This window comes from Dendrobates tinctorius, unplaced genomic scaffold, assembly GCF_039654945.1.
Source record: "Dendrobates tinctorius isolate UK_male_01 unplaced genomic scaffold, ASM3965494v1 ptg000005l, whole genome shotgun sequence".
NCBI lineage: Eukaryota > Metazoa > Chordata > Amphibia > Anura > Dendrobatidae > Dendrobates > Dendrobates tinctorius.
The window spans coordinates 649887-671225 of NW_027361673.1; the positions used below are offsets into that span (position 1 = coordinate 649887).

A 21339-nucleotide genomic window follows, 5' to 3' on the forward strand; every position below is an offset into this window, starting at 1 on the left:
GGTGGTGTCACGAACTATTCATTTAATCAACTACAATCCACCATTCAATCTCCTTTTTACTTGGGCGCGCAGGGCCATGGACCGGGTCACCGCTGCTGTGACACCTTTCCCCCTGAGTGACCGGCTTGGTACCGAGTACCCCACAGCCCTGGGAGGGCGACCCAACTTGGCGTCACGAACAGGATGACGAGACCCGATGCCATCGGGTTCTGTGTGCCTAAGACTCAAAGTTTTTGAAAATGTGCAGAAGACCCAATTTAATAGACTGTAAAATGAATGCTAAAAATGGCCGCTGGCGCGGTGAAGAAGAGCGTGACAACATGGGAGGTCCTAAGAAAAGACCGGGAACTGTCCTGGGCCTCCCCTGCCTGAATTACTATGCGACAGCGACATGGCCCACCCCCCGAGGGGTTCGTATACTGGCCTGGTATGGAGGAGTTGGAAGAAGACGCCGCCCCCAGAAGGAGGAGCGGAAGCCAGTGGCGGAAAAAGAGCCCAGACAGGAAGAAGAACGCCAGAACGCCATATTGGAAGGAGAGGGGAGGAGACGGGAGGAGGCCTGCGGATTTCAAGGAGTTTAAGCTGAATCTCCTCGGCGCCATGGCTGAAGGCTCCAAGCCAGTTTCCGAGATGAACCGCCAGCAGCTGGAGGACGAAATAGCCCAGCTGACGCGCCATCTGCAACTGAGGCAGGAGGCGCTATGGACTTTGAACCTGCAGTGCGCCCAGGAGGGGGTCTACACCTGCGGTACCCGCTACACCGGTACCCGTCGCTGCTGCACCGGATCTCATCCAGGCAGACTCTGGAGCCTGCGACCGCTGCCATACCACCGGCAGCCTCCATTGTCCCCTCTCTGCCGTCACCACGGGAGGAGTTGTACGAGGCCTTGGGAGCCGAAGCGGAGGAAGAAGAGCTCCCGCCTGGACCTGACGTGGCCGCGCAGGTCCCGCCGGAGCCCCCCGTGGATCGGGAGTCGCCATCTGCTACCACTACTGCCACCGGGAGCCGCACCATGCCTGTACCGGACCCGAGACTACACCACCAGGATGTACCAGGTATATATCCCGGCCCTCCTAACGGGTTAGCCCCTGAATTCACATTGTCAGAGGCTGGCTTGCTGGAGCTCGAAATGGGGATGTTGGATGAGTCATCCGGGGGCACTAGGCTGTCGGAGATGGGGAGGTGGAAGAGGTCCCTACTGAGGAGGGTACGGCTGGAACAGGCACGCATGATTCGGCGCCTTGAGGGCTGGGACGAGTCTAGGTCACTTTGGGATAGTGAAAGGCGCCATGAGATCCCTTGGCTACTGAATCCCTGTGTAGCCGCCTACCAACGCCAACAGGCCGCAGCCTCCCCAGATGTCAGGCCATGCACCAGAGCAGCAGGACCACCCGCCAATGAGGAACAGCATCCATTGGTACCAGTTGCTACTCCTGCTGAATCACTGGTAGCCGAAACATCACCAGCAACCACTGCTATACCACCCCTGCTGTACCTCAGGCAGCAGCCATGCCAGATGAATACTGGCAATTCACCAACCTGTCAGGACACCCAGAGTATCTCCCCTGGAAGCAGCCCAAGCAACCAGCTTCCAGAACCCAGGAGGGGATAACTAGCTCTAATGTTGATTCAAACTAACTCTCGCTACCCAGGAGGGTATTAACCAAGTTTTCTATTTTTTTTCTATTGTTCAATTTTTCTATTTTGATTATGTTTACCCAGTTGTTGCCTAGTTCCATTGGCAGCCTTTACACTTGAACTGTGGAGATCATGGACGCTGAGTGATCCAGAACTGTTATGTAAATAGTTTGCACCTCTTTAGGTGCTCTCTCTTGGTTTTACATAGGAACCTCTCTTTGAAAAAAAAGGGAACTACCTCATTATAGGGACATTTCAAGACATGATGGCCGGACCAGTGTCTACAATTGCACTTATTGAAAACCAGCTGAATAGCCCGGCGTTGCCTGGGCATATTAACCAACTGTGGTTAGTTATAACAAATTATAATGATTATATTGCACATAAAAACCGTGCATCTAATCCTATACTGTGTGATACTGACTGCTGAGCCGTGTATCTAATCCTATTCTGTGTGATACTGTCTGCTGAGCCGTGTATCTAATCCTATCCTGTGATACTGACTGCTGAGCTGTGTATCTAATCCTTTCCTGTGTGATACTGCCTGCTGAGCCATGTGTCTAATCCTCTCCTGTGTGATACTGACTGCTGAACTGTGTATCTAATCCTATCCTGTTTGATACTGACTGCTGAGCCGTGTATCAAATCCTATCCTGTGTGATACTGACTGCTGAGCCGTGTATCTAATCCTATCCTGTGTGATACTGGGCTCCCCCTGCAGTCTGTGTCAGAGGGTGGTTTGTGTTGGCACGGTAATAAATTGTGTTATTTCCAGCTTTTCAGAAGGACGATAACACCATAGAAATGATAAGAATAACACAGGTCTGCAAAAAAAAATTTTTCAAGAGCTGTTTTGGTTATTCCACGTAATTTTTATGTTTTTGAGTGCGCTGAATCTGATAATGACCTCCGTTTTGTCATAGGGCATCACGTTTTCTGACAATTTAAGTAACTATGTTAAATAAGACAATACCTCAAAATAAATGAAAATAGACTCATAAAATTAATTTTTTATTACAAGAGTTTCATGAAAATCATTTTTTTAACTGCAATGAGCTCACTAACACACACTTCTTCCCTGTGAGGCTTCTCTTGGTACATTTACACTTGTGAGTAGCATCTGTAATGTCTCTCTGAAGCGTCCAACAGTAGTCTGCCATCATTGTAATGCTCCATCTTCCCTGGTATCTTCTTTCCATCTCTTTAAAGTCCCGGTGGAATCGTTCACCTTGCTCTTCACTCACAGCTCCCAAATTTTCAGGAAAGTTGTCAAGGTGGGAATGGAGGAAATGCACTTTCAAACTCATCACGCAACCTAAAGCTTGAAATGCTTTCAGCATTCGTCTGATGATTTTTTTGTAGTCAGAGTCTATGCTACTGCCTAAAAATTTCTCTACGACCTCTTTAAATGCAATCCACCCTTCTTTTTGATGATGCGTCATGGTATTGATAAACTCTTGATCAGCTATAAGCCTTCTAATGTCTGGTCCGACGAACACACCTTCCTTCAATTTTGCCTCCGAGAGGCTTGGAAACTTGGTGACCAAGTATTTCAAGCATTCTCCATCTTTTGGAAGTGATTTTCCGAATTGCTTCATCAATCCCAATTTGATGTGAAGAGGTGGTAGAAGAGCTTTATGGGGAGGAACCAAAGTTTCTCAGAGGACATTTTTTTCACCAACTGTGAGCACCATCGGCTGCCAATTCTTCTTGGTCCAGTGGTTTTGTCAGTCTCGACTGCCCCATAGACACAGAAAACAAGGGTATTTAGTATACCCAGCTTGTTGCCCGAGCAGCATGCACAAGACTTTCAAATCCCCGCACACTTGCCAACCGTGGTCTTCATAGTTAAGTTTACGAAGAACCAATTCTCGTAGGTTTCCTTGAGTTGTACGGAATGACCTACAGGGATGGAAGCATAAAAAACCGCCGTTGTGGAGTAAAACTGCTTTGAGACTTCTTTTTGAAGAATCTATAAAAAGACGCCATTGCGCTGAATCATATTGGATTTTGAATTGACCCATCAAACCTTCGACATCAATGCAATAAACCAACTTTTCTTCCTGGGCAAAGTAAGGAATGAACTCGTCTTCACGATGTCTGAACCATGAGAAAGACACTCCTGGCAACAATAAATTCTTGCTTTTGAGCCTCGATCTGAGTAACTTAGTGGCATCTTTGGGAAGATTCAAGTCTCTTACCAAATCATTCATCTCCTCCTGGGAAAACAATTTTGTTCTTGTATCATCTTCAAAGTCAGAACTTGATTCATCATCTGGTTCAGGTATGACTCCACCTTCATCGGAGCTAGTTATCTCTTCCAAGGTAGCAGGGGCCTTGGGTACTGGTATATCTGTGCCATGGGGGATGGGATGAATTGCTGAGTGAATATTGGGGTATGAAATGGAATGCTTCCATTTTGAATTATACCCTTTCACATCGCATGAACAAAAGTAGCAATCGTCACTATGGTTCTTTTGCTCTCGCCATACCATAGGAATCCCATAACGGAAAGCTTTTTTCTTAGGCCTGTTTCACACTTCCGTTTGTGACCATCAGTCAAGATCCGCCGATTTGGAAAAAAAACATATCCGCCATTTTTCTTGGCAGATCCTTTTTTTCCTCATAGACATGCATTATCGGTGGATCTTGACGAATGGTCGTCCGTTTGATCCATTTTTGTACGGATCCGCCAAGATTTTGGCATCCGCTCAGCGGCCCGAACGGAGCATGTAACTTTTTTTTGTGTCCGGATCCGCTATTTGCAGATTTAACCCACGTTTCTGTCTGGCTGCTGGAGAAAATTCTCTCTCTCTCTCTCCTTTTCCCCAGGCGCGGTTCCTTTAAATTTTTACCTTCGGCAGATCCGTTCATCCGCCGATCCGCTGACCCCCGTTTCAGTCAGTCCGCCTGCGGATCCGTTTTCCGCTATTTTGGCGGATTTTAGCTGACAGAAAAAACTGAAGATGCCCAAGCTTTATCTTGATCTCCAAGCTTTAGTCCGAAATATGCGAAGTATATTTTTTTCACAAAGTCTGTAATATTCAGCTGTTGCTTCAACACTGTATATTCACCACAAATGTAACAGAAACTGTCAGGCGAATTAATACACTTCCGCTGAGTCATAATGCTAATTTTGGGAAACACGGTTGAATGTGACGAGCTAACACGAACTGAGATTAAAAAGTGTGAACAGGCGAGAAGCAAGATAAAACAATTGAAACAAGCCGGGGCATGTCAGAGCCCGCTCGTTCAGCTTGCAACATGTTGATGCTGGTTTCATTAGCTCACTCTGCAAGTTCTTTTCTTTGAAAGTTATATTTTTTTGGCATTGTATATCTTCAATGCATTGATGTGAATTAATTAATAGTAATTTTGACTTTTTCAAAACCCTAAGATAAAAAAAAACCAAAAATTGAGAAAAATTTACTAAATTTGAAGAGAATTTTGCATTTTGTGGCAATCCTGACGTCCAGGATTTTTTTCAATATTTCTTTTGTTTTCAGCACACCAAAATACATGGAAATTAGATGAAAATAATCAAACAGCTTTTTAGTCGCAGACCTGTGTAATAGGTCTCAGTTACCACAACTGTCTACAAAGAAAACTGTTGCTGATAGCAACCAATCACAGCTCACTTTTCATCTTTTAAACAGCTCTGGGACAGCGTGGCGAGTTTTGAGTGGCGACTTTTGTGTTTGGACTTTTATATGGTGAGATTGGTGTATGTGTGGTGAAATGTGTGCTGAGGGTGGTATATGTGTTGGAGCACGTGGTAGTGTGTGGCGCATTTTGTGTGTGTGTTTATATCCCCGTGTGTGGTGAGTATACCATGTCAGGGCCCCACCTTAGCAACTGTACGGTATATACTCTTTGGCGCCATCGCTCTCATTCTTTAAGTCCCCCTTGTTCACATCTGGCAGCTGTCAATTTGCCTCCAACACTTTTCCTTTCACTTTTTCCCCATTATGTAGATAGGGGCAAAATTGTTTGGTGAATTGGAACACGCAAGGTTAAAATTTCACCCCACAACATAGCCTATGACGCTCTCGGGGTCCAGATGTGTGACTGTGCAAAATTTTGTGGATGTAGCTACGACGGTGCAGATGCCAATACATACACTTTTTCCCCATTATGTAGATAGGGGCAAAATTGTTTGGTGAATTGGAACGCGCAGGGTTAAAATTTTGCCTCACAACATAGCCTATGACGCTCTCGGGGTTCAGATGTGTGACTGTGCCAAATTTTGTGGCTGTAGCTGCGACGGTGTGGATGCCATTCCTGGACATACACACATACATACATACATACATACATACATACATACACGCCCACATTTAGCTTTATATATTAGATGTTTGATATTTTTGAACAAAAAGCTATAAAGTGATAGTGTGTAGTGAAAGTACTAATGACAGATTTTATAAGGTTTAATTGAGGAAGAAATACAGTGAATGTTTTACAAAGTTTGAATAAAGATGTGAGAATGGAATAAAAATGTGGAGAAGATGAACCAGGCAATAGCGTTTGTCACTCAGTAAAGAAGAAAGTAGCAAATGTGAGAGATGGCAGAAAAAGAAATGTGTTGCTAGCAAATGTGATACTCAAGTTAATAGTGAATTTGTTGCCATAGCACTTTGAATTAGGTAGCATAACTTTAAATATAGATAGGCAGTTAAATTGTTTGTAACATTCAAGAAACTGTGCCTCCCACATTGGGAAGTTTAGTATAAGAAATGTTCATTATGCAATATAAAATTTTTGTATGTTCCCGTATTGTCAACTTTGTTTAACTTGCAGCCTGCGAACGTGCTGTGTTTAACGGGGGGTATGTGGCGCCCCTGAAGCTCGGTCGCCACAGAGGTACTGCACCTCCTCCTGAGGTGTGGTGCCCCACCATCCAGGTAAGGTGGGAAGCTCCTGACCACACTCCAACACCTGCACCCGACACCACAAAGTAGTGTAGCAAAGCACCTTCGGCGGCTCCCTGCTTGGAGTATAGCAAAGCACCCATTGGTGGCTCCCTGCTTGGAACACGAAACGTGCTGGGAGGTGGGTGGAGTTGAGTTTACATTAAAAGAGCGGGAAGAGTTTAGGATTCAGCAGTTACTAGTCAGTCATTCAGTCATAGTCATTCAGTCAGTCACTGAGAGTGAGTGAGGATGCAGAAGGACAGAGAGTAAGACAGAGAGGATCCCCGGGAGAGGGATGGATGAAGTAAGTGCTGCAGCAGGCCACAGTGACCTGGGTCTGCTAGCACAAGAAAGAGACATAGAAAGGACACCTGATAGTTCCATAGAAAAAAAGGATTAGTGCGGAACGTGAGGAGTAAAAGAGAGAACATGATGTGGGTTAGAGAAGAACCCTGCCTAGGATTTCTAAGCGCAAGGCCGGGGCCCGGTCCCCGAGGTTGTATGGATACTAATGATCCTGCAGCAGACACCGGAGGAATAGAAGTTAGCAATACTTTATTCCCACGTCAGACTAGGGGGCACAACAGCAACATTGATAGTGAGCCGGGACTAAGAAGCAAGAAGTCCCGAAGCAGGCTACAACTATCTGCCGTACAAGGAAAGTTCATAAGAACATCGGACAGGAGGAACTCCAGTGTAACTCAGTACTGGGAGTACTTCATTTATAGGCGTTATAAGAGGAGACGTTCAGAAAGGTACATGTTGGCGGAGTGTTGGAAAGCAGTATTCCACCTGGCCTGGAGGTTGACTGAGTCCCTGACCTGGAGGACACGGCACGGAGGCAGGCACCTCTTTGCACAACAGACTGTAAGTAAAGCTTTGAAACTACATGCCCTGGTGTCCTCCACTTATTCCTGCGCCAACACACCCGGCACTGCTACATCTTGGTGCCCAACACCGCCTGACCTACGTCTCCCCTTGGCCTCCACATCTACACTGCCCTGGGACTACAGCTTCACGTGTGGGGAGCTTTTACATCTTTGCTGCACCATACCATCAGTCCCAGAGGATCTGCATGCAGTGTCGGCTTAACACCTCCCTTGCCAAACAACACAGGTGGCATCACGATCTATTAATTTAATCAACTACAATCCACCATTCAATCTTCCTTTTACTTGGGCGCTCAGGGCCAAGGACCGGGTCACCGCTGCTGTGACACCTTTCCCCCTGAGTGACCGGCTTGGTACCGAGTACCCCACAGCCCTGGGAGGGCGACCCAGATACACGGCTCAGCAGTCAGTATCACACAGGATAGGATTAGATACATGGCTCAGCAGTCAATATCACACAGGATAGGATTAGATGCACGGTTTTTATGTGCAATATAATCATTATAATTTGTTATAACTAACCACAGTTGGTTACTATGCCCAGGCAACACCGGGCTATTCAGCTAGTATAATATAAACACCAGCAAATCTAATAAATGGATAATTAGATACTCGTGTCCATGGGATTAGCTCAGTATTGTAGCTTCATTGATGTAAAATGGGATAAGCTGCAATAAAAAGTGCCGTCCTATGAACAGTGTCTCGGTTTCTTCACACCGATTGCTGTTTTGCACATCGGCAGCAAATAAAATGTTCTTACCACCGACATTTGGTTTAAGTCCGGGATCACACATGCGAGAAACTCGGACGAATCTCGCATGTTAATACCCGGCATTGCCGCCTGCACTCGGGAGCGGAGCGTGCGGCTGCATAGCAATGTGTGATCCTGGCCTAATTTGAAAACTCCCACATCAGGTGTCTGACAGGTTCACTGCCAAGAGGGTTTCTGGGGATTCAAATCAGCAATAATTTCTTTAATGGGAAAAATAGGTATGCATTTATTTTTTGTATTTCTGAATACTCCATTTATTATCAACATTGTGAAGGTTTCTTTGGTTTTTTTTTTGTTGTTTGTGAAGTTGCCTTTTTCATATTTTACTTTATAAATAAAAATGACAGACCACAAGGCTGAAACAGTATAACATCATATATTACATGTGGGTGCAGATGAAAAGAAAACCAACACAATCAGCCCATGGAAAATCAGTGTAGGACACACTGTAATCAATAAGAAGCCGCAAAAGGAAATCAGTGCATAGATGTCCAAGGTATGATAAAATCACAAATCTTTATTAGATAACACAGGTAGAAAAGCACAAACAATGACAAACAAAGGGTGACACAAACAGAAGCAGAGCAAGAGGGCATACAGTGTCAAAAACCTCACTCTGACCCTTATCGTGAGTAAACACCTGGTGGTAAAGATAAATAAGTATCCAAGTATAAACACCCAATATATAGCAGGCAGACCAGTGAAAAGCAGTAAGGGGTAAAATCCCCAGCTGGACAGCCATATAATCAGGGGTGAAGATACAAAGACACAAAAGCAAGGTACATACCAGGAGGGGAGAGGTGAGAGACACTGAATCCAAAGCTCAGCTGACCCCGACGTATGTTTCGGAAATGATCTTCCTTCCTCAGGGGGCGTGTCAATAGGGTGTTAATTGCGGGTTAAATAGGGGAAGTAAAAACAAGCACCAATCATGAGGGGTGACGCTGACCAATCCCCCCACATCCCCATCACTGCCTTAGCTGGCGCTGATCAGCACGGGGCCCCATGACGTCAGACGCCAGACCACAGGCAGACGGGGGCGGGACAGGAAGCGTGTCCACCCACACATGTACAGGAACAGGAAAGACGGCCGCCACCATCTTGGATATGGGCAAAAGGCAGGAAATCTGCCAGAACTGTGAAGGGGAATAGTGAACGTCCCTGAAAAGACCTTACAAGATAGAAGCGGGCTGAATAGCGCTACAACTAATTTAGTACCCTAATATAACAATGTAGTAATGCATCACCAATGATATACAAATTAATTAATATATAGGGGAGCGCAAATAGGGCATTAGCAAGAAATGGAAATGTAAACTAAGTGTATAAATTACATCTAGGCAGCAAGAATAATCGGTAAGATGAGAGGCAGAGCACATAATATTACAGAGTTAATAACAATAACCAGTGTTCAGTGCCCATACCTATCATATATAATCGAATACATGATTTTAAATACATAAAGCTCCACAAAAGCTGTATACGTGTCAATATATACATCAGTATACACATCCATAATATTGAGCCATAAAATACACCTATATATGGATACAGCAACATCATTAGTCCAGCATTCATAATAATGAGATGGAGAAAAAAAAAAAAAGGACTAGGGCACCACCATATTCTCCATGAAAATGTGCCATAAATTAAACTTGCACATAAATACAGAGACATTATTAAACCAACATTCATAGTATTGTGATGAAAAAAAGATGATGAGGCCTTGAAACCGCCAAATTCTCCATTCAAAATGTGCCATAGAGTAAACTGGCACATAAATACAGAGGCATTATTAGTCCAGCATTCATAGTATTGCGATGAGGGAAAAATGAGGCCTTGAAACCGCCATATTCTCCATACAACAATGGAGGAGTAGATGTATCTTCATCTTCCCAAGTAGGATATCCATCCAACCCAGCAAGGAAAGCCACAAGAAAACCATCAGACAGGTGCCTGCAATTAAAACTAAAATAAAAACAAATGTTAAAACCAAAGACACAAAGAGTCACCCAACTGGCAGCAGCAGAAAAGGGGATAGAGAGGATAATCATAAAAATGGAGCAAATGACAGACACTCATTAAGACACCTCAGATGAACCGTTTGCAACTTCCAGATCCACCTGGTTTCCAATTGACCCAGCCTTTTAGATAGGCCCCCACCTCTGATATCTATTCTCAGAGCCTCGATGCCACGCACTTTAAATAAAGATGCGTCACATTTATGATGATCTTTGAAGTGCTTGGGAATAGTTCTCAGGGTGGAGTCATCCATGTGGTCCCGTGCCGCCTGGATCCCCAACACATGCTCCCGCACACGGACCTTTAGTTGGCGTGTTGTAAGGCCAACATAAATAAGATCAGCGCCAGCTAAGGCAGTGATGGGGATGTGGGGGGATTGGTCAGCGTCACCCCTCATGATTGGTGCTTGTTTTTACTTCCCCTATTTAACCCGCAATTAACACCCTATTGACACGCCCCCTGAGGAAGGAAGATCATTTCCGAAACGTACGTCGGGGTCAGCTGAGCTTTGGATTCAGTGTCTCTCCCCTCTCCCCTCCTGGTATGTACCTTGCTTTTGTGTCTTTGTATCTTCACCCCTGATTATATGGCTGTCCAGCTGGGGATTTTACCCCTTACTGCTTTTCATTGGTCTGCCTGCTATATATTGGGTGTTTATACTTGGATACTTATTTATCTTTACCACCAGGTGTTTACTCACGATATGGGTCAGAGTGAGGTTTTTGACACTGTATACCCTTTTGCTCTGTTTCTGTTTGTGTCACCCTTTGTTTGTCATTGTTTGTGCTTTTCTACCTGTGTTATCTAATAAAGATTTGTGATTTTATCATACCTTGGACATCTATGCACTGATTTCCTTTTGCGGCTTCATATTTTACTTTATGCAAATAAATTTTGGTTTGAATTCTTGCTGCAAGATGGTTTGTATTCTTGTGATACCTGGCATTAAAATTCTGGTAATGTCTATTATAAAAATGTATCCCTATCGTATAGCTATCAATGTAGTGTTGGGAGTAAGCAATGCCACAGGAGATAGGGGTTGTGACAAGAGTTGAGCGAATTTTGCAAAATTTGGTTCGGATTACGATCGCCGGCGAATATTGTATTTACAGTATTCACCAAACGTCAATGGGTCTAGAGTTGAGCGAATATGTTCGGGACTGATCGTCAAACATAAATTCTGCACGAATAGAGTACAAAAAAGCCATGAATATGGCAAACTCGGATTTGAGGATGGTTTCATATTCTCCAGTTGTAAGGCTACACGAGATGGAAAAAGCTGACCATACACATTGGGTAGCCGTGTGCTGAATGTTCGGCCAAAGGCTATCACTCCCGACTCCACATACTTGTGAGTGCTGGGGATTTTGAGATTATCTCCCCTGAGAACAAAAGTATCAGACATTGCCGCTCCACCTGCCCGGTCCTTCTCTCTCCTATCGGGGAAGAGCCGGGAGGTGCCCCTACACATCAGATGGCCGAGCGATCCTCCCAAAATCTGTGGCTTTGACCGGCTTTCAACTAACATGTATTGGGGCTGTTATTCTGACTGTCCCAAAAAAGGTAATGGTAAACTGTACCTCCCTTCTAATGGGATGTTGTCCCTTTACCTCTATGTAGTCCACCTGTAATTGGCAAGTAACAGTTCGGTGCTCATATTCTGCTACATGTGTAAGCTATTAAAATGAGCCTTTATTAGATTTTAATAACTTCATTATTCACTATTTTGAAGTCTTTTGGGTCCTGATTTATTAAGCTGATTTCAGCAGAATTCTGGTGAAGTTGCGCAAAAATATTGCAACATTTGGAGTTTACTTTACAAGCCAGCTATGCCAATATGGACAGGGCATGGCTGCACTCACCTGCATAAAGAGTCTGACTGGGGTACATTGACGGCACCAGAATTGGGTGTACTCCAGCAATCCTCTTCTTAAACTGGCCTGCACAGCACAGTCTTAATGAATCGTGCCTTCTATTTCATTATTAAAAAAAAAAATTGTATATAATTATTTTTTTTTCCCCAAGCCAAATCTAACCACTATTATTTCAGTTGCCAATACTTGCAGCAGGTCTTTGAAACCAAAATCGGCCAAGATATAAAAGTACATGCGAATAATTGCACTATGCTGGACTATGGATACACAAACACTGTATTTTTCCAGTTAATGATCTTCACTTGTAGGCTTTCCGTGAATGCTTTATATGTGTATCAATTTTTTTTATTAAAGTTGTGGATCATTTGAATCTTTTGTTTGTTGCAATGTAGCAACAAAACTGTTTGGGTATGACACTTGCGCACCGCAAATACTGCAGCCATAGGAGACTAGAGACGCACAGACCACAATCTCCTATATTGTGTCTGCCTCAGCTGTGGACTGTGTATTCCCCATGGGGTGTCCAGTTCAACACTGCGGGGGAGTCAGGTGCCATTTTATTGTAGTCCAGAACTGTGCTCTTCGCTACAATTTACACCCCAATATCAACAGTTCACGTAGCTGTCGGTGACAGGAGGTCTGCGCAGTGGTTGTGAGATGTGGTGAGCACAGATCAGGAGCCTGACGCTGTACTAATATCAGGCTATTGAGCAGCTCGGTGGCCTGGGATTAGTCGTACAATGTCAGCCTGCCGACCTGTACTCACTTCAGTATTCAGAGTTCATCATCACGTTGCTGTGCTCTGAACACTGACTCATCTCTGCTCAGTCAGTGTAAAGCCTCATTCAGATGTCCCTACATGATACATCTGAGTGAGGCTTTACACTGAGCACAGCCATGTATCTAGTCCCATCATGTGTGACGGTCTGCTGAGCCATGTATCTCATGCGGTCACTGAAACGGTGAGCAGCGCAGCTTCAACTAACAGAATCGGTGCTAACGACCGACCTCTGTGTCACTGTCCACTTGTCAATATCACTTTGCCGCCACTAACAAAATGGCTCCTATGCTTCATCCTGCCTTATCCTTTGGCAAACATCTAGAAGGCGAGGAGTGACGTCTCACACATGGAGCAGATCCCACCAATGTGTACTGCAGTTGCACTATCTCACATTACATTAAATTTTTATGGCAAATATCAGCAGTTGCCCCCCACTCCCTCCAGTTTTTCAAGTTGAAAATATGAACAAAAATTGCTATTTTATACCATTAAAAAATATACGTTTTTGCATTTTTTTTCCAATTGTTGAGAAAAAAATGGGCACATTCCCTTTAAATCTTCCAGATCCATTTATCATGTACTGTAGATTATAAAGGGAATGTTGCTGATTAAATGTAGCCATTAAAATGAACTGTTATGCTCTGACTGGAACTAATTGTTTTTTGTTCTGGCTCTGACCGCCGTGAAGCCTAAATGCCTGTAGGTCCACTCTGATTGTCACTCGGGATCAGGAAAAAACTTTATTTTTTTAGTAAAGCCAATCGGTTCATGTTTTGTACTCCGTTAAGTGAATAAGGTAAAGCAAAGTTCTATGATCAACCTCCGACCCTTCCTTCTGATGTCTGCTCCTTCTGACATGGATATATTCTCAAGGTCCATACAAGAAGCTGTCATAACTAGTGTTGAGCATTCCGATACCGCAAGTATCGGGTATCGGCCGATACTTGCTGTATCGGAATTCCGATACCGACTTCCGATATTTTTTTAATATCGGAATTCGGCATCGGAATCGGAAGTTCAAAGTTGATTGACAGACTGACGTCATCATGATGCGCGGTGTGTGCGCATCATGATGCTCCGTCATTTCGGGCCTTCCGGGGGTCTCTGCCGGCCTGCCGGGGGGCTGTGCCGGCCTGCCGGGGGGCTGTGTGGACTGCCCGGGGTCTGTACCGGCCTGCCGGGGGGCTGTGCCGGCCTGCTGGTGGTCTGTGCACCCTGTGGGGGTCTGTACCGGCCTGCCGGGGGGCTGTGCCGGCCTGCCGGTGGTCTGTGCACCCTGTGGGGGTCTGTACCGGCCTGCCGGGGGGCTGTGCCGGCCTGCCGGGGGGCTGTGCTGATGTCCGGGGGTCTGTGCAAGCATCGTCCGATGGGACTACAAGTCCCATCGGGCGATGCCTGCTACCATGACAGTGATTGACACATTAGCCAATGATGGGACAGTAGTAGTCCCATCATCCGGCTAATGTGTTAAATGTTAAAAAAAAAAAAAAATACTACATACATACTACATACATACTACATGCTACATACATACTACATATATACTACATACATGCTACATACATGCTACATACATACTGCATGCTACATACATACTACATACATACTACATACATACTACATGCATGCTACATACATACTACATGCATGCTACATACATACTACATGCATGCTACATGCATGCTACATACATACTACATGCTACATACATACCACATACATACTACATACATACTACATACTACATATATACTACATGCATGCTACATACATACTACATGCTACATACATACCACATACATACTACATACATGCTACATACTACATACATACTACATACATACTACATACATACTACATACATACTACATGCATGCTACATACATACTACATGCATGCTACATACATACTACATGCTACATACATACCACATACATACTACATACATACTACATGCTACATACATACTACATATATACTACATGCATGCTACATACATACTACATGCTACATACATACCACATACATACTACATACATGCTACATACATACTACATATATACTACATGCATGCTACATACATACTACATATATACTACATGCATGCTACATACATACTACATGCTACATGCATGCTACATACATACTACATACATACTACATGCTACATACATACCACATATATACTACATACATACAATACATTCATACAATACATACATAGACATACAGTACATATAACATAGAGTAACATACTTACCAATACTTGTCACATTGTTCCCCGAAGCCATTGTCTTTTCCGGAATAAATATTAACATAACAAACCACAAAAATACTCACCCACGATCCGAAGCAGTCCACGAGTGTGTCCCACGACGATCTTGGGTAGAGAACTGCAGCATCAGATGATGCTGCCGTTCTCTACGGGCTGCAGGAATCCAATGACGGAAGGTAGGTATCCTTCCGCACTGTATTCCTCCGCCACTTGAAAAAAAAAAGTCCCTAGTCTCACTTTATGCCATTGCTGCGTGGGAAATTCCCACACAGCAATGGCATAAAGTGAGACTAGGGACTTTTTTTTTTTTTTAAGTGGCGGAGGAATACAGTGCGGAAGGATACCTACCTTCCGTCATTGGATTCCTGCAGCCCGTAGAGAACGGCAGCATCAGCTGATGCTGCCGTTCTCTACCCAAGATCGTCGTGGGACACACTCGTGGACTGCTTCGGATCGTGGGTGAGTATTTTTGTGGTTTGTTATGTTAATATTTATTCCGGAAAAGACAATGGCTTCGGGGAACAATGTGACAAGTATTGGTAAGTATGTTACTCTATGTTATATGTACTGTATGTCTATGTATGTATTGTATGAATGTATTGTATGTATGTAGTATATATGTGGTATGTATGTAGCATGTAGTATGTATGTAGTATGTATGTAGCATGCATGTAGCATGTAGTATGTATGTAGCATGCATGTAGTATATATGTAGTATGTATGTAGCATGCATGTAGTATATATGTAGTATGTATGTAGAATGTATGTAGTATGTATGTGGTATGTATGTAGCATGTAGTATGTATGTAGCATGCATGTAGTATATATGTAGTATGTATGTAGCATGTAGTATGTATGTAGTATGTATGTGGTATGTATGTAGCATGTAGTATGTATGTAGCATGCATGTAGTATGTATGTAGCATGCATGTAGTATGTATGTAGCATGCATGTAGTATGTATGTAGTATGTATGTAGTATGTAGCATGTATGTAGTATGTATGTGGTATGTATGTAGCATGTAGTATGTATGTAGCATGCATGTAGTATATATGTAGTATGTAGCATGTAGTATGTATGTAGCATGCATGTAGTATATATGTAGTATGTAGCATGCAGTATGTATGTAGCATGCATGTAGTATGTATGTAGCATGCATGTAGTATGTATGTGGTATGTATGTAGCATGTAGTATGTATGTAGCATGCATGTAGTATATATGTGTTATGTATGTAGCATGTAGCATGCATGTAGCATGCATGTAGTATATATGTGTTATGTATGTAGCATGTAGCATGCATGTAGCATGCATGTAGTATGTATGTAGTATGTATGTAGTATATATGTGGTATGTATGTAGCATGTAGTATGTATGTAGCATGCAGTATGTATGTAGCATGTAGTATATATGTAGCATGCAGCATGTATGTAGCATGCATGTAGTATATATGTAGTATGTATGTAGTATATATGTAGTATGTATGTTGCATGTAGTATTTATGTAGTATGAATGTAGCATGTATGTAGTATGTAGTATGAATGTAGCATGTATGTAGCATGTATGTAGTATGTAGTATGAATGTAGCATGTATGTAGTATGCATGTTGTATGTATGTAGCATGCAATTTTTTTTTTTTTTTTTACATTTAACACATTAGCCGGATGATGGGACTACTACTGTCCCATCATTGGCTAATGTGTCAATCACTGTCATGGTAGCAGGCATCGCCCGATGGGACTTGTAGTCCCATCGGACGATGCCTGCACAGACCCCCGAAGCCTGCACAGCCCCCCGGCAGGCCGGCACAGCCCCCCGGCAGGCCGGCACAGCCCCCCGGAGCCTGCACAGCCCCCCGGCAGGCCGGCACTGCCCCCCGGCAGGCCGGCACAGCCCCCCGGCAGGCCGGCACAGCCCACCAGAGCCTGCACAGACCACCGGCAGGCCGGCACAGCCCCCCGGCAGGCCGGCACAGACCACCGGAGCCTGCACAGACCCCCTGTCAGGCCGGCACAGGCCCCCGAAAGGCCCGTACAGACCCCAGAGAGGCTGTACAAGGGCAGGAAAGGGTTTTTCTTATTCCGATACCAGAAGTCCCATAGACTTGAATGGGACTTACGGTATCGGAATCGGCGATACCGATACTTTTTTTAAAGATCGGCCGATACCATCCGATACGATACTTTGAAGTATCGGACGGTATCGCTCAACTCTAGTCATAACTATTATTGGCATAGTGTGTTTTTTTAACCTATGCATTGTCTTAAGCGTTCTGGGTTGACAAATAACCTGAATAAATGTTCGGCACTCCTCACTAAGGAATTTGGCAGGAGATAGCAGTAATTACATATACTACTACTACTACTTTTTGAAGCTATTTGACTATGGAGCCAGCCTGGTATGTATCTCGACCCGTGTGCCCGACCACAGACTATTTAAAAGTTATTTTTTAGCATCTCCATTTGGACTACAAGCAGTGAGCTGAATCCATTTTTTTTCTTTCTTCTTGATGGCTATAGCTTAATTACTTAATCAAAGTTCACATTGTGTCTTTGTCTACGGTTTAGGGCTTGCAGCTGAAGCCCTAGAAAAACGTTTTCCGATGTTTGTGTTAATGGAGCCATCTACTATATAATAATTCTGTCTGTCTGTTTGCAACGGAAATCCCGCGTCGCTGATTGGTCGCGGCCGGCCGGCCGCGACCAATCAGCGACAGGCGCAGTCCGGCCACAAATTGGCGCAGAATTCGAACGACGCATGCTACCGCTACCATCGGGAGATCTGCGGCTCCTGCCGCACGGATTTGTCGCAATCAGCGATATTGGCGTGGAATTTAAAGGGGATCTGTCACCCCATTTTTGTCCTATCAGCTGCAGCCACTGCCATCAGGGGCTTATCTACAGCTTTCTGTAATGCTGTAGATAAGCCCCCGATGAAACCTGAAAGATAAGAAAAAAGAATTAGCTTATACTCACCCCGGCGTTTGGTCCGGTCCGATGGGTGTTGCTGTCCCATCTGACACCTCCCATCTTCATATGATGATGCCCTCCTCCTTGCTTCTCCCTCAGTTCCTGCGCACGCATACTTTATTGGCCCTGTTGAGGGCAGTGCAGAGTACTGCAGTACGCAGGCGCCTGACCTCTGATCTTTCCCGGCGCCTGTGCACTGCAGTACTTTACTCTGTCCTCAACAAGGCAGATAAAGTACATGTGCGCAGGAGCCGAGGGAGAAGCAAGGAGGAGGACATCATTGTATGAAGATGGGAGGCACCGGACAGCGACGAACCACTGCCCCCGCCCCCGGTGAGTATAATCTAACGTGATTTTCTTATTTTTCAGGCTTCATCGGGGGCTTATCTACAGTATTACAGAATACTGTAGATAAGCCCCTGATTGCGGTGGCCCCTGCTTATGGGGTGACAGATTCCCTTTAAATAAACTACATACATATTCTAGAATACCCGATGCGTTAGAATCAGGCCACCATCTTGTTGATTATAATGATGTAGATGGAGTCATTGTGTGCTCTATAGGTCATAATTTTTGGCCTCGTATGCCTTTTTGAGGCAGACACCAAGATGGCGTCTTGGTGCCTGCCTCAAATAGGCATATAATAATGCTAACATAGAACACTGACTCTGCCTGCATCATTATATTCAATGTTCCTGTTGGTGCGAACATCTGAATCCCATTCTATGGGGCTTCAGACACAAATACCGACAGGGCCACTGATCATAGTCCAACGTGAACAGTCTGAGAGGCACGGCACCGTATAGGGAATGTGTGTCTGACTGCAGAGCCCCCATAGATAGGTTAAGCTATAAAGGAACTTTGGGCAGTGCTTCCCCCCTCCCACTACTTCTCAGGTGATGCCATATATTAGAACGCCCACTGACCAACGGGAGAAAGGGGAAGGGGCGTCCGGCCACACCCTCAGGGGTTAAATTCTTGTGCTGGGCCGGATAATTCCTCTTCCTCCCCTGGCTGACCATTCGAAGTTTTGTCCCACCCTCCCTCCCTTATAAATTCGCAATTGTGCTGTGCGGCTATTGTATATAATGTTTATTTAAAAAAAAAAAAATTTTGGACTATGTTTTCATTACTTACATGATTTTGTTGTATCCAATGTCACAGCGGTAGTATGGGGGGGCAAAGGTTCGTAACCTCTCATCAGCTTCCTTACCCACTGTCAGTTATGGGGGGTTTTCGGCTCTGAGTCTGTTGAGAATTTGTATTTGCCTCTCTCGGTTTAGAATTCAATAAACTGTGACCGACCTGTTCAACCCATCCAGGCCTTTTTGTTGTTTCGTTATTATGGGATTGGTGGGAGGCGGGGAGGCACCGTTTACGTCATACGGGTCTCTGCAGTCTAAGCAGGACTGTCTTAGGATGCCCAAGTCCTACTAGTTAATGAATGTCTCTAGAACCTTTTATAAGGGAATAATTGTCATGGCTAGATGATGACAAGGTCACAACATCTCCCACATCGGCAAGTATGTAGTCAGTAAAGGGAAACCTGTCACCTCGTTTTTCAGCTATAAGCTGCGGCCACTGCCTTTCTACTGCATTCTAGAATGCTGTCGATAAGCCCTGAAAGGCAGTGGCCGCAGCTTATAGCTGAAAAACGAGGTAACAGGTTGCCTTTATCAATGTAAGCCTATGGAGCATCAGAACAAGGCCCCATAGGCTAGCATTATAGAAGAGACTTCTCGCTCTCACCGAGAGCATAGAGTGAGCCGAAGAGTCTGGAGAGCGATGAAAGGCGATTCCGACAGCTAAATAGGAAAGGGTTATTTACAGTTAGAGCAGTCACACTGTGGAATGCCGACCACAAGAACTAGTAATAGCAGACACTACAACAGCTTTTAAAAAGGGCTGGATGATTTCTTCAATACACATAACATTGTGGGTTATATTTAATTTAGTGACAAAATGGACAATTGGTGGAGAAAGGTTAAACTTGATGGACCTAAGTCTTTTTTCAACCTTTGTATGTAACTATGTATCTATGACATCACATAAAAGTGGAGCTGGACAGAGCTTGATCTCAGAGAAGACAGCAGTTGGGAAGTATATTACCCTACCACACTACAGTACATACACGTTTAGTGAAAAAAACAAAACTTCATGAGGATTCTTCAAACATGTACGACGTACAGTATTGGTATGCCATATATTTCAGAAATATTCTATTACAAAGGAATATTAATTAATTCAGAATTTTTATTTCATTTTTTTAAATTAGGAATTCCCTATCAGTATGTCTTTGGAGTGTGGGAGGAAACCGGAGTACCCGGAGGAAACCCACGCAAACACGGGGAGAACATACAAACTCCTTGCAGATGTTTTCCTTAGTGACATTTAAACCCAGGATCCCAGTGCTGCAAAACAACAGTGCTAACCACTGAGCCCCCGTGCTGCCCAAGTACAGCTTTGATGATGGACTTGCTGTAATAGATGTATATGGTGCCCTAAAGACAAATTGGACAAATGCATCTTCTGATGCTGCGAGCGGCCCTGGATAATCCACGCCGACAGGATGATATAATCCGGCGGAAGATGGACCCTAGGAGAAGAGATATAAAACTAATTTAAGTAATGGGACTCCGTATTAGAGGATACTGCTTTGGTGTCATTGTGGCAGGACGGTAGAGAAATCTTATCCGTGCAGAGGAACAGGATCATTGTCACTCATCATACATGTGACAATCCCACCACTGACAGAAAACATCTCCACATGAATTATTCTCACTGGCCAACATCAAACAACATAGACTTTATTATCACACTTACGTCTTCTAGGTTCTCGCTCTTCTACTATTTTGGCATTTTGCTCTTCTACCAGTTTTATTGCAGAGTTATTTTTCTTCTCAACTAGAAATTCATATAAAAAGTGAAAAAACAAGTCAATGATCATTGTCAGTCATCATACATGTGACAATCGTACCCACTGGGAGTTAACATCTCCTCCTCGTGACTAATTCTTAATCGGCGACATCAGACAACATAGACCTTATTGTCACACTTACCACTGCTAGGTTCTGTCTCTGGGACTATTTCTGGGTCTTGATCTTCTCCCAGTCTTAGTGCAGATGTATTTATTGTCTCAACTGGAAATTCATGTAAAAAAGTAAGAAAAACAAGTCAATGATCATTGTTAGTCATAGATGTGAAAA

The 21339-nt window shown here is 44.1% G+C and overlaps 1 long non-coding RNA gene across 1 annotated transcript; it reads right to left on the reverse strand.

Moving 5' to 3' along the window:
• Positions 1-20366: 20366 nt before the first annotated feature.
• LOC141083450 (uncharacterized) lies at positions 20367-21033 on the reverse strand. Its single transcript, XR_012230722.1, has 2 exons — positions 20957-21033; positions 20367-20729 (listed from the first exon to the last, which is right to left on the reverse strand). It is a non-coding gene; the product is annotated as an uncharacterized lncRNA (long non-coding RNA).
• Positions 21034-21339: the final 306 nt, after the last annotated feature.